Consider the following 15,184-nt stretch of genomic DNA (forward strand, 5'->3'; position numbering starts at 1 on the left):
ACTTGATGATTCTTGTGGATGTCCTCCAATTTAGAATATTCTGTGCTTTTCTTATGAGCAGGCCTGATTCCTGTCTTAAATTAAAAGAATTCCAGGAATGGGAAAGCCAGAGAGATCTCTGGATAGGAGGACATGAAGGTAGCTCCTGAAGCAAGATCCTGTGGCTCGGGGACAGTGCTAGTAAAGGGGAACACTGCAGCTTTCTCCTTCATAGACAGCCACCATCCCTCTCCCTCTTCTACCTCCCCCTGTCCTTCTGCACAGGTGTCCTTTCTATTCCCAGGGGAGTAGGAAGGGTCCAGGTTTAGGGCTGTGGAAGTAGCCATGGTATGCCCTGTTTAGAGATGGACATCTCCCTGTCTGATGTGCTGCTCAAACCACCCCATCCAAAAAGAGCTCCATCTGATGAAATTCAGGAGAAATATTTTCATATTTTAGTTCTGGCAAAGGGTCCAGGCATTTGCATGAGAGAAGAGGAGGGGAGGTGAGGCAAGGAGAGAAGAAAATAACTGTAATTCCTGCATTAAATTAAATAAGATACATTTTGCCTCTTCATTGCTAGCTAATGCTTGCTGTTTTGCCAAGTGTGCAATTTTAGTCAGTCACTGAAATTAATTCCTTCCTAGAGGAACAAAAGTTGTTTACTGAAGTTGTGTTTGTTAATAATACTGGAAGACTTTGGAGGATATAGATGTCCTCTTTAGTTGAGGCCCTGTGGAAGTGTGGTGAAAACCAGATACCTGCAGAGATAGGTGAAGTTGATATGAGAGAAAAAAGGCAGACAGCTAGTTACAGTCCTTCAGCCAACCTTCTCTCCTGGTAGAGCAACAATATTGCTGGTCCAGCTCTCCCTGTAATACATAATATTATATTTTATGTTATATATTATTATAGCCCTCACAGGAGCCAGAAGAATACTGCACTTCACAGTCAGTCTCAGAGCTAAGTCCAGAGGCTGTTTGGAGACCTTTAAGCTTTCATTATTTTCTACACCATACAATATTTGTTATTCCTCTGAAGTGGTTTTGAAAAGGATTTGGATAAAACTGGTGGTTAGGAGAGTGTTCATAGTAACTCACATTTTCTTGGTGTATAGGGGAGACATGGGGATGGTGAAGCAGCTTTTCCCATTCAGTTTATGCAGTTAGTTATGATAGCACAAAGTGCTAAACTAGCTACAAACAGATGTTTGTGACTAGAGTTATTCTTTTATTTAAAAACAAGCTAGTGGAATATATAGGCAAAACTTGTTAATTTTAAGATTTGTAAATAAAGAAAGATCACAACATATTCTCATTACAAAATACTTTCTAATCTGAACAAATATTAGTGGCAATTTTGTCATTAATGACTAGAGAGTGAATTTCTAAGAGAGAGGAGATGTCACCATCTAGACTAGAACAAGACACAGCTGTAATTTTGCTCTGTGTCTCTCTGTCCCTAATCTGCTGTTTACCCAACAGAATGTCTCTCATACTGAAATCTTATTTGATTTGTTTTGAAATACAATACTTATTACTACACTTTTATATCATGGTGAGTGTACAAATACAGAAAAAAAAAGCTGAACTTTTCTAAGAAATGTTTGTCATCTGCTGCAATATTACTGCAACATATGTACTCTTTTGATTTGCTCTAAACATTATTTTCATGCTTTTTATAAGATACAGATGTTGAATTAATGGTTCGGAGTGTTTCAAACTGGTTCTCCATTCCTCAGCAGTTATTAAAACATTTGAACGCCATTTGATACCACATTTAAATGTCCCAAAACCTCATATGAATTTGGAAAGTTTGCTGGCTTTTATTTCCTCTTAATTTTTCCTTCTCCACCTCCTTTCAAAACTCATGATGAATATGCTTTGTAAACTTGCTGTTTTTCCTGGATTCATCCCTCAGCCAATTTTTTTAGATTTTTTTTCTGTGTTTTTCTTCAGAAAAATGCAGGAGATGCTGCTAAACAGAAGCATTTCTACAGTGGTGTACATTTTTTTTGCATTGAACAAGATGTCTCAACTTTTAATTAAACTATCACTGTTCAACTATATTTGCTTATTTAAATCCTGTGAATTTAGCACATTACTATTTAGGAGACTTCAAGTCAGTTTAAGAAGTGAATACTGTTTGTTTGAGATGCTGATGTCCCCAGTGGCCTGGGGCAGTGCTTCATGCTTCCAAGATGCATCTGGCTTTGAACACCCTAGTGTTTTCCAGGGAAAAACCAGCAAAGCCACTTCTTAAATGAGCTCAGGGGCTTGGAGACAATTAATAACACAACCTCCTATTGTGTCTCATAGGCTCAATTGCTGCTACTGTTGATGAGAGGAAAAAGAGGATTTCAGGTTTTGTTCCAAATTTAGTAAAACTTGGACCAGAAAGGTGAATGAGTGTTGGGTGATAGGGCTGTAAGATATATCTACTGGATAAAATTATCTCCTGACTGACCTGTTTTGGCAGCTCCAGTTTTATAAATATGTTTGGAACCTTCTTTATAAATGCTGTATTGCTTTTAAGGCAGGGCAGCATTTGCATTGGTTTTGCTTGGCCCCTTTTTTTGATAGCAGGGGGAGCACAGGGGTAGCTTCTCTGAGAAGCTGCTGGAAGCTTCCACCATGTCCAGCAGAACCAATCCCTGATGGCTCAGAAGATGGACAGGCCACTGGCCAAGGCTGGGCCAGTTAGGGATGATGGTAACACCTCTGGGATAACATATTTAAGAAGAAAACAAAACAAAAGTGGGGGCTAGTTTTAATTCCAGCCAGAGAAGAGGAAGAGGTGAGAACATGTGAGGGAAAGAACATGGAGACACCAAGGGCAGTGGGGAAGGAGGGGCAGGAGGTGCAGGAGGTGCTCCAGGCACCAGAGCTGAGATTCTTCTGCAGGCCGTGGTGAGACCAGGGTGAAGCAGCTGTGCCCCTGCAGCCCATGGACCCATGGGGGATGCAGAGATCCACCCACAGCCCCTGGGGATCCATGGGGGATGCAGAGATCCACCCACAGCCCCTGGGGATCCATGGGGGATGCAGAGATCCACCCACAGCCCCTGGGGATCCATGGGGGATGCAGAGATCCACCCACAGCCCCTGGGGATCCATGGGGGATGCAGAGATCCACCCACAGCCCCTGGGGAAGGTGCCCATGCCAGAGCAGGGGGATGCCTGGAAGAGCTGTGATCTGCTGGGAAACCGGGTGGAGAGAGGGGGCCCTGCTTCCAGGCTGGAGCAGCCTGTCCTTGGGGGGCTGCACCCCATGGAAGAGTGACCCCACCACAGCAGTTTTGGGAGGACTGTGAGGTTTGTGGAGAACTTTCTCTCCTGGGAGAGACCCCACAGGGGTCTCACAGGGGAATAAATTCCCTGAGCCAAGCAAAAGAAAACCTCAGGTGATGAACTGACCAAAATCCCACCCCCAGTCCCTCTGTGCTGTCCGTGGGAAGGAGTGAGGGGTTGAAGAAAAAGATGTTTCTAAGGGCTTATTTTACTTCTCATTATCCTTCTCTGATTTTGTTAGTAATAAATTCACTTTGTATCTCTGAGTTAAGCCTGTTTTGCCCTTGGGAGTGTTTTCTTCAGGTCCTTATCTCAAATCCTGAACCCTCCATTAAATTTTCTCTCCTCTGCCCAGCTGTATCAGGGGAGGGTGACCGAGCAGCTTTTTTGAGTGCCTGGCATTTGGCCAGTGTCAAACCATGACAGCTTCTAATCTGTAATACTAATTTTGATTAAATAAATCTGTGCTGCAAAGACTCAGATGGCATTTCCAATCCCTCTTGAGAGAAAAGAGCACTTTGCTTCATCTTCTCCTCTAAAAGAAAACAGAAGCTTCTCCCAGGCTTCATTAATGTGACAGCAATAGAGAGCAGCTGTTCAACCACATTTTGAACAAACAAGAATTGAAGTTTACTACTAAAAAGAAGTCTAAATTTATACATAAAGGAAAATAAAACAACCAAATAATCTCTTCAATCATCCTTGCCTATGAAGTCTGATCTTCAACCCTCCTTTAAGTCCCTTGTAACAAGCAGAAACCCAAATTTCCCCCCCAACAAAAGACATCATTAAATCTCCATCAATCTAATTGGGATTTACTTATCTCCTACAGCAGGAGAATCAAAACCTGAGTGTGCAGAAAGAGCTTCTATTTCCAGCTCCCATCCATGGGACTCAGGCAGATGGAGAGTAGTAACACAAACAGCTGAAGTACTGAGAAAGTGTTCTGCTTCTAAACCTAAGGAGCATACTCATTTCTACATCAACACACACACACAAAGGTTCCATGTAATTGAAAAACCAGGTTATATGATCCCCCAGCTCTGTGTCAATATTTTTTCCTGTTTCTTTTGATTTTTTTTGTTTTTCAGATGAGAAGTGGGGTGATGGGAGCTAAAAAAAAAATTTTAAAAAAAATTCTCTTTCTGTAGACTCCTGTAACTATGTTAACATTAACTTCATTTTTTTAAGTCCCCACTGGTCCTGATTTACTGTTTTTTCCCTACCTGATTTATTTTCCAGACGGAGAACTGTAGAAGGCAGACAATTTTTCAGCATGGTGTCTTATTTCCTGCTGGGTTATTTTGTCTGCCCAAGGACCTATTACAGAAGAGAACAGAAAAATGGATTTATGTTGCTGTACCTGAAAAATACGCATATATAACATTTTTTTTTTGAAAGCTTTCACTAAAGATTTCACAGGCAACAATATGCTTTACAAGTACATTAACAACAGGCAAAGTATAACAAAGTTCCTCTACTTTCTCCTTCCATCCTCTGCTCCCTCACCCCACATTTTGCAACCTGCCTAGCAGGGCATCTTACACACACAAATGCACACTTCCCACCTTTATGCATTTATGACAACATCATCTGTAATACCAGATTTAAATCAGCAGCAATGATGTAAAATAAGCCCAGTGAAAGGTACAGAAAAGTTTCATCAAGTGTAGGTCATATCCATTCATTTTTTAGTGGAGTTGCTCTAAAGCCTAGTAACCTTCCAAAATTAAGAATGAAACCACATAGAGCAAGACCCAATGTCTAAATTCTTTAAGCACCTGATCAGCCTTCTGTTTTTCACCATACCCTACCTTGTATTTATTGTACCTCTCAGGTATCTCCTCTTGTCTTGATCCACCTTCTTTTTTGCCTTACAAATGGCTGCATACAGGTTATTATATATCCACAAAAATGACATATGGACACTCTCACATGGGAGTACTTTTAACCAGAGAAGCTGTGGATGCTCTTTTCCTGGAAGTGTTCAAAGCCAGGCTTGATGGGGCCTTGAGAAACCTCGTGTAATGGAAGGTGTCCTTGCCCAGGGCAGGTGATCTTTAAGGTGCCTTCCACTCCAAACCATTCTATGATTCTAAGACGGTACTTGGATATAACTGTACAGGAGTCAAGAGTGAAGCCTTCTGTGAGAAACAGCGCTGCTCCTTTTTCCCAGAGAATTTGCAACTTTTACAAAGGCAAGGAAAAAGTGGAGACAGGCAAAAGCAGGAGATGCAATGAAGTAGGAGAGTAAAGACAATGTCATAAAATGTAGAACCTTCTTCATTTACCCCAAGGACTTTCATCAGGGTTTGATTTTCTTCATTAATATGAGATTTAGTACCAGGAGTTTTCATCCACTGAAAAATTAAACATACCACATTAGTCTATGAAAAATACCAAGAATTAATATATAAATTTAAGTGGAGCATGAGAAAAGTATGCATTTGTGTGAATGTATTTCAGCTCCAAAATCTTCTTTACAGCATGGTGATACTAATGTCAACTTGCTCTTGTGTGTAATGCCACTGGCTTTTTGGCTATTCATTGAGCAAAAAGTGAGAGAAATTCTCAATTTATAAGTTACTTACATATTTTTTATGAATCAAAACAATGTATCATGACAGGTATTGTGGCACTGAGTAGAATTACACACCAGTCCACACAATTAAAAAGCAATTGTATTTATTGTTTTCCAAATGTTTCCTACTGGCTTACATAGGATTTCAATTAAAACAGAATTTGAACTAAAACAGTGGGGAATTTATGAGACTGAATGACATTTCATGTGAAGAGGTTTATGAGATTAGGTGACAGTATCTAATTTTGAGTTATCTTGAGGATAACATGTTCCCAGTTTTTCCAAACTGTGATGCTATAGAAAATTAATATACGCAATTTTTATTTCCTCTGAACATTATCTAAGTTTGTCTTGGGAAATAATTTTTCTTTCATTTCACATCATCATGTGGTAAATCCAAGCAGCTGATTCCCTAGAAGGAAAGTAATCTCTCAACATATTCTGATTTCTGTCCAATAGAATGCATGAAGAGGCAGGATGTGGAGCATCACCTTCTCTCTTCCAGGAAATTTTACACAGAACAGCAACAACCACATAAAATCTTTCACCAAGCATCAAAAGCATGTTTTACTTTACATTACCTTAAGATTTACTTTAATATGTAAATATTAACAACTATTATATAATTATATAATAATTATTATTTATAAATTAATATTAGGATAGTGTTCGTTCCTTTCTTGGAAAAAATCGAAGCCCCATCTTTTTCTGCTTTCTTGGTGCAGAACTGTCCCACTGAGATAGTTGCCACTCCTGTACAAGCAAGATTGGGGAGTTAAAAACATGGAGAGCAAGAATTATATTGGATTTCTGGCATGGGAATAAGTATAATTATATTAAGTCTTATACAGTACAAATATATTATAATTTAATATATAATATATAACACAATAATTTAATATAGAACAATATGCAATATCATATAAATAAAATATAATAAAAAATGTATACTATACACCAGTATAATTATACTATGTGTCAAGTAGATTATGAACATTTAAATAAATAATAAAGGAGTATTTCCTTAATGCTGATTAATTCTCCTTAATAATGCAGGAAGTTGCTGAATTTGCCATTCAATTTATGCCTATCTTAAATTATTCCAAAACAACAGAGGAACCAATATCAAAGCTTGATGTGGTTTTGAGTTCAGTATTTTATATTTAGCTGTTATTTTGACACCATTTAAACCCACACAAAGCCCAGAAATAATATTCACTAGAACACAAACCACAAAATTGTGTTGGTACTGGAGTTTCACCCCAAATATAAAGGCATTTACTCAATACATTTTATACAGTCATTATGTCTTTTTTCTAAATTAGTCAACTCCTAAGAAAATAAAGTGTAAGAGTGGTACTCTTCCTATGATTTTTACTATTACTCATTTGTAAGCAAGATGTTTAATCACACTGCCTATGTCTTCATCAATATAAAAGCAGATAAAACCCTGTACATTTCACATTTTCACACAAATTTTTCACACTTTTCACACAAATTTCACACATAGTTCCAAGGAGAAAAAACTGATTCCTTCCAAACCACTTGTTTTCAAAGCAGCATTAATCCAAGACTTATATACAGTTGTGTTCCAAATTCTTTATTATTATTTCCAGTTTATTTCTATCTCAGTTCTTCTCCAGACTCGTCAGTTCTCAGCTGTTTCTGTGTCATGGAGCTGTGCCTACTCATCATGTCTTAGGAAGAAAAATTGTAAAGAACTTTGCATATTGCAAAATGAGTTCACAAATATTTAATGCACACACCAGAGAAGTCCAGTGAGGGCTTCTTTGTGTTAGCACAATTAAATTACCAGGTTAGATAACAAAGACAACTTTGAGAACAAAGTGTCCTACAACTTGTCCTAGTTATAAATCAAAGATTACAGCCTGTAAAGGGCATTTAAGTCATAACTACAAATGCCTGTCAAATTATATTGATGGAGCTGAGAAAAGGCATCGGGATATGGCAACACAAGTATTTTTGCATTTGTGAGTGGGATCCCAAAGTGTTTCCCCATGTGGCACCACTAGATGCAGCAGCCTTTGGCTTCCTCCTAACAAGCTGATCATGTCTTTTCCAACAGCTCCAGTTCAGCATCTGATCTTTCTTATTTTTCTTTCCTATGGAAAAAGAAGGTGAAGGCATGGATTACTAATCCAGAGCCGTGCAGCCATTTGGCAGGGGCTGAGCATCCCATCAGAAGTCCTGTATCCGAGTCTTCACCTGCAGACAAAGCATACTCAAAAGGTAAAACTAAAACAGACTGCTGCTTTTCAGTTTTTCCTTCTCTAACCAGAAAGCAAAAATTAATGTTCCACAGACATTACAGGGCAAAACAACAGCAAAAAATAAAACAACAAATATTCTAATTCAAAAACATCCAACAAAAAGCCAAAGCAGAAAATCCCCTAACCAAAGAAAGCCCCAGATTTTAATGCAAACAGGGGAAACCCCATACAGTAATAAAAAGATTATCCAAAAATTCAGCAAGCTGCTACTCTGCACTGGGTGTGTTATGTACAAGATGGAGAAGCAAGAGGATCAGTTGCAAAAGCCAGAATGCTGAAAAACAATTCCGTTCATCTTCATGTCAAAAATTCTTTCACTGTGATGCTGACTGTCAAAAGCAAGCAATTTACCCTGAATTTTTCAATTGCTCTGTCATAGATTTAAAAGGAACCTAAAGTAGAAGTAAAATAATTGATCTATTTTCAAGCCTGCAGGGGACAGGCAAGATTTGTTTCACATCTAAGTTTTCACTCCATCAGGGCAGCATTGAATAAAGATGAAATGAAGAGATGGCATGTTTACATCTACATTTACATAAAATAAAATAAAATAAAATAAAATAAAATAAAATAAAATAAAATAAAATAAAATAAAATAAAATAAAATAAAATAAAATAAAATAAAATAAAATAAAATAAAATAAAGTCTTTAATCTTAGAGAGATGTGTTTAAAGACCTTCATGTGTCATGTGAGGACAAAACCCTCATCCCTCCTCAACAATATATATTACATCAGAAGTGCAGTTTTCCACCATAGGCTTTCATATACAGAAAAAATCTTGGTTTAGGATTTATTGCTGAATGGATGCTCATTTGCAATGTCCTCAATTTTGATGTGTCAATTACTACTATTCCTAGATAGAATTTTACTGTCTTAATATTTTTCTTTTACATAATTTCAGGGGTCAGCTTTCCAAAACAGTTCAAAATGTGTACTCAGAGTCAATATTCCAAGTGGGTGAATGACTCAGACTGCATAAAAACATTAAATTCCCTGAAGCTTAAACAGAGAACCACCCTAAAGTATTTTGCTATACAAGGTAAAAAGCAAAATCCCAAACAAAACCAACATGACCACAGGAAGAAATAATACACATGAAAGCTCCACGATCCCCATAATTCATAAATATACATAGGGTGCTAATAACACCAAGGCTGTGGGTTTAATCCCTGTACAGGCCATTCACTTAAGAGATGGACTTAATAATCCTTGTGAGTGCCTTCCAACTCAGAATATTCTGTGATTTCTACTTTTATACATACATGTGCACACAAAAACACACAAAAATGAAAGGACAAGCAGGCAGCCATGAAGCAATCACATTTTATATAATAAGATGCAGACACAATCACCCAAAATGTGATATTTCATAGACTTAGAGAATCATTAAAATAGGAAAAAACCTCTAAGATCATCAAGTCCAACCATTAACCCAGCACTGCCAAGTTCACCCCTAAACCATGAATCAACAGCAGAATCAACAGGTGTGGCAGTAATATTTCGCATAAGCAAATCCCAGAGACTTTTTTTATAGCCATTCATTATGGCTATGGTTATGATATGCCTTTACCTGATTTCAAAGCAATTGCTGTGGCAGAATATCACACATCCATCTTCACATGAGATGCAGAGCACATGCTCAGCTCTTACAAAACAGGCTGACATGCCATTGCACACCAACTCCCCCACTAGCCACTGTCTAGGGGAAAAGGCTGCTTTCCAAATACATTTTCTTCAATTCCTAATGCTCACTTTATGTAATAATACATTTCTGGCAGCCTTTAGATGTTTTCACCACCTCTTCTTCTTTTTACCATTTCTCATCCCCCCTTCAGGGAAGATTGGAAGAGAATCTTATCCTTCAGGAAGGATAAAAACAGAATAATAGAATAATAAAATATCCTGGAAGTGACTCATCAGGGTCATCAAGTACCTGCACAGGACACCCCAAGGTCCCTTTCCAGAGCATTGCTCTCCACCTCTTGTTCCCCATTCTACACATCCAGCCAGGGCTGACCCATCCCCTAGGTGTAGAATCCAACACTTTTCCATGTTAAACTTTATAGAATTGGTGATTCCTTATCTAATTTGTTAAGGTCTTTCTGCAAGGCATCTCTGCTTTCTACAGCAAAGGCAGCCCAAATAAAGATCCAAACGAAAGCTCATATACCTGAATTTAAATTAGTCATGAGATTTTAGCAAAGCATTAAACTTTAGGCTCTCTCATGTATGACAGACAAGAAGGTCTGTCAGGGCAAAGACCTATGGAAAAGCAATGGACCAGTTCCTTTCCTCCTCACCTCGTGCCACCTCACACATATGAGAGGCAAGATTAGAGCAGGCCATCTCTTCCACCTGACTCTTTCAAACTAAATATATTGTGCAGTGGCAAGCAAAATGCTATTTATTTACTTATTTTGATGGATTATTTTAACTACAACTAGCTCTTTATTTTTTAATTAATTTATTTTAATCTAGGGGAAAGAAAAGATCATAATTTGGGATATGTAATGATAACAGGCAATCTAACAAACAGTTCAAGAGAAGCTATTCTCTGCAGAAAAATACACAAAAACCTTTTGCCATGTAGTAATCTTGCACTCTAATCTATATAAAGATAAGAATGTGAGTACATAAGGAGACTGAAATTACACAGGCAAACCAGGATTGAGATCCCTTTGAAGTACATTAAGAATGAAAAGTGAAAGTGATAAAACAAGTCAGTGAGGATTAAAGATGATTAATTTCCAAGTCCTACTAAAGAATGCATCCCTTTAATCTGGATTTTCTGTGATGTGGGAAAACACACTTTTTATAACACAATTTCATTGGAGTGCATGAACCATCTTATCTGGGGTAAGATGTCACACCTCTTTAGTGTTTAACATCTTCATTCCTCAGGGAGTGCCTGAATTTCTTCTTTATGTTTGGTAGGGTAACACACCGTCGAGTGCAGCTTGTGATCCTCAGCTTTACTGTAACTAGGAATGCTCATTAAAGCTGCACAGACCTTCTGTAAGGACCCTTAATAGCAATCCTGTGAAGTACATATCCCTGGCTATCCCTAGGATTGCTGCCTGACTGTTTCCAAATGCTTCCTTTGCAGGGTTAAGGTCGTGTGTCTATAACTTATTAACAATTGAAGACCAAATCAGATGACTTTGGTTTCTGAAGCTTTTAATAGCACAGAAATAGTGAAGTGCACATTATTTTTTCATTCTCCTAAAATATGTTCTGCTTCTTTATTCTTAAATCACCTGCAGTGAGATCTCAACCCCCTCTTTCCTTCCCAGCTGCTACTACTTTCTCCCCAAAGTGTTTTTTGATTCATGTACAAAGTGCCTTACTTCTGCTGTGCCTTTTCCTCATTTTAAAACAAAGTAGAATTGTAATGCTGCTATTTTGTTCAGTCCTTGACTGCCATCTTTTGCTGAGGTACACTGGAATGCACAGCTGGTCCTTCTGTCAGTCCACAAGTTTTACAACCCCTAGACTTGTTCAGTAAATAGAAAGAAAAACCCAATTTAACAGCCTTAGTCTGCAAACCTGTAAGCCAAACAGAAAATAAGTCATGTTTTCTCAGAAATTAGTTTATTTATTAGTCAGGAGTAGTATTCTACTCTTCCCTGTAAGGATCTCAAATAGCCACTGCAGTATGAATTTCCCCAGGGCAGCCTAGCCCTGCCCTCCCTCAGTCAGTCCCTTTCTCTCTCATGCTCAACCTCACTCATACCCCCTCTCCCAAACACAGGCTTCCAGTGGCAAAGTCAGCAAAGATATAGAGATGATCATGGCACAGCCTTAACTCCACAGCAAGAGCAGAGCACTTTTCCAGCTTGTTCTGTTTCACAAGCAGATCTGCACCAGCTGTTTCACACCTTCACCCCACTGTGATCTGTTACGAGCACTATTGCTCGGGTTATCCAGCTTGTGATCTGACTGCAACAGCCAATCACTTAGTTTGAGTGATAGAAACATCTTTCTACATCATATCTGTGCCATTTCTGGAAAATTATTCATTTGGTTGCCTCTATTTTCCACATAGACACTGTGGCAAACACTTCTTGAAAGGTGGGACTGGGAAATGTCCCAGTTTTGGGGCACTCCCCGGTTCCAGTGTCAGGATGTGATGTGTCTTATACTTGCTCTGTGCTGATGGCAAGTTTAAAGGTTTCAGAGAAAGATACTGGTCAGATGAGTAACAGACTACTTTCCTATATCCCACTTTGCCCTCTACAATGAAATTCAAGGGAGCTGAAGGATTGCTGCCAGCCCCACGTGCTGGGTGGCTGGCGTGGAGCTGTGGAGGGGCTTGGGGAAGAGGTGGCTGGGAAGATGTGAGGATAGCTCAGGGAAACTGAAGCCACAGAGGGACCCTCATCCCCTGCAGTGATGAGAGGGGTAAATGATAACTGGCATGTGATTTTAATCTGGCTTTTTTTCTTGATAATATAACTACTCAAAATTCAGTGTTTCAGATTGCTTCTTCCCAGGCAACTTTCTAGCTGACTTTGTAGAAGAAAAATCTAATTCTCAGTGTAAGAGTTGTGTAAAAGCCATGCATTTTTCTCCTGAAAAACGCTCACAAAATGAACAGTTGTGTTTGCAAGCAACTCCACAAACTTTTCATCCTACAATGAAAATAGTGGGAAGCAGGACTGGATGGATCTTGACCACTGGCCACAGAAGCCACTGGGTGCCCTGGTGTGACCTGGCACTTGCAGGGAAGAGCAATCTCATGGGGAGGACTCTGTGTTCCCAGAGAATGATCTGTTTTGAAACTCTAAGCAATACCTCCAGATCCTCTTACTGCTGGACTATAATGATCTTTTTATAGATAAATGAGCATGACTTTCTGAAGAAAGGGTAATCATTAAAGGAGAGCCTCCTAAGAAAAACCAAAGTCCATTGTCAAGGAAAGATAATAACCCCTAAGTTTAACAGGATTTCTGGAAGACAGTTTTCAGAGCATTTTTTTGTTCCAGAAATTTACTCTTCCTCAAAAAAATAGTTATCAGTTCTTTTTCACCTGTCCAATCAAATATGACTTAAGTCCTCCAGTACTTATTTCTATGAATTTTTCACAGCTTGATATTGAAAAATATTAAAAGAAGTAAGAAAGTATTAAAAAGAAGTAAGAAAATAATTGTCATGTATTAAGATACAGAAAAACATTTTTTTGTTACTTAGCATAATGAATTATTCACAGAATTTATTCTATTATCTTCATTTTTAGAAGAAAAAAACATATCCTTCAGTACTGCACAGGTATTTATTTACCTGAGAGTTTCACTTTAAATTATTTCTAGTAAAGCAAAATGCTAAATACCAGTACTATACAAAATACTAGTAAACCAATATACTAAATAAAGAAATACATAATGAAACTTTCTGTCCTAGGTGTTAGAAATTCTTTCCTTAGAGAAACACATATAATATTTTATTTTTACAATACTGTTTAGAGGCATTTCTTTTTATGGATACTATGCAAAGTATACAACCTGTGAGATCTTAATTTTGTAAGTTAAATCAAGCGTATTTTCTATGTATAGATCTAACCATTTAGAGTAGCACCAACAAATGGATATCAACAAATGGATATCAAATTTTACAAGTGACTTGATATTATGTTACAGACATTTATAACAGTGGACAGTTCTCTGACTCAAATAGTGTACTTTGGCATCAAAGTAAGTGCAGAAGATGCAAAAATTGTAAGTAATTTTGGAATTCAAAACTTATTTTTCTTGTTCTCAGTACTAATGATCAGTCAGACTTGGGTCAAGGGTCAAGTCCTGGATCTGTTACACATGACAAAGGGTACCTAGCAAATTAACTCAGCTGAAGCCAGGAAAAATGTTCATGATCTGATCACTGATCATCAGACCACATCATTCTAGTCTGGCCTCAAAAAGAGATGACTTTTATCCTCTCAAACTGGCATTTACTCCAAAGAGAAAGCTCTCACTGCAAGGAAAAAAAGAAGAAAAAAGGAAAACAAGTGTGGACAACGTAGCTGTGGTGGTGAGAGCAGCAGGCAGAGGTGTCTTCAGCTTCCTCCTAGGGAGCTGATTGTAAATATGGAAGGTGTGGCACATCCAGCATCCCTTTTCTGCCTATTAGGATAAGGCAGAGGCATCTTGCAAGCACTAGAGGAGATGTTCAACTCTCAAACTAATAGAATGCTGAATTAAAGTTTGCCTTTCTCCTAATCTCAAACTGAAAGATGAAATGATACACATCCATTCACTCAAGCTGTGTCTCCTCTCCCCTTTAAAAGGCCATTTTTATGTTCCCCACAATCAGGGGCAAAAAGGTACCGCAGTTCATGGAAAAGAGCATTCCTTGCAAGTTTTCCTGCCTGGCAGCAGGAGGTCAGGCTGCAGCTCATTAGTCACACCCTTAACTTTGCCATCCTCAAGTACTTTTTTCAGATGTTGAAATGAGGCCTGAAATAGAACCTTAGATGCATCCAGCCTGCAGTGGAAAAGTGAAACACTCAGCCTGGAATTTCTTGTCAGATTCGTAGTCGGATATTGAAAGAGGTATTGGATCCTCAAAAAGTGAAGGTTCTTCCTTGGGTTACCCTGACTAAAAATTAGTTTCACAAGAATTTGCATAAATATTTTTATAAGAAATCTGACTATTTCAGCGAAATAAAGATACCAGTTATTCCCACATACAGAATAACATCATGTCAGAATAACAAGCGTTTCCATACTATTTATTTTTTTTTTATCCAGAAACTGTATTTCTAAGTTGTATTATTTTTTCTATATGAGATTTAGCCAAAATGGTTATTCTGAAAAACCCCATGATATGATGCTGAAAATATGTCAGAAGACTATGGCATGATAAATACAGAATTTTACATTTCTAGCTTGATTTTCAATTTTTTATTCCATTCATTTTTTCTTACTTTGTGTAAAATACTATCATTCAAAAAATACCCACTTTTCTGCTAGAAAAAACATTCATAATTTTAAAAAAAGTTATTGCTACAGGCTTACATTTATGACAGCAGGAATTTTTTACACTACA

This window comes from Poecile atricapillus, chromosome 1 (genome assembly GCF_030490865.1).
Source record: "Poecile atricapillus isolate bPoeAtr1 chromosome 1, bPoeAtr1.hap1, whole genome shotgun sequence".
Lineage (NCBI taxonomy): Eukaryota > Metazoa > Chordata > Aves > Passeriformes > Paridae > Poecile > Poecile atricapillus.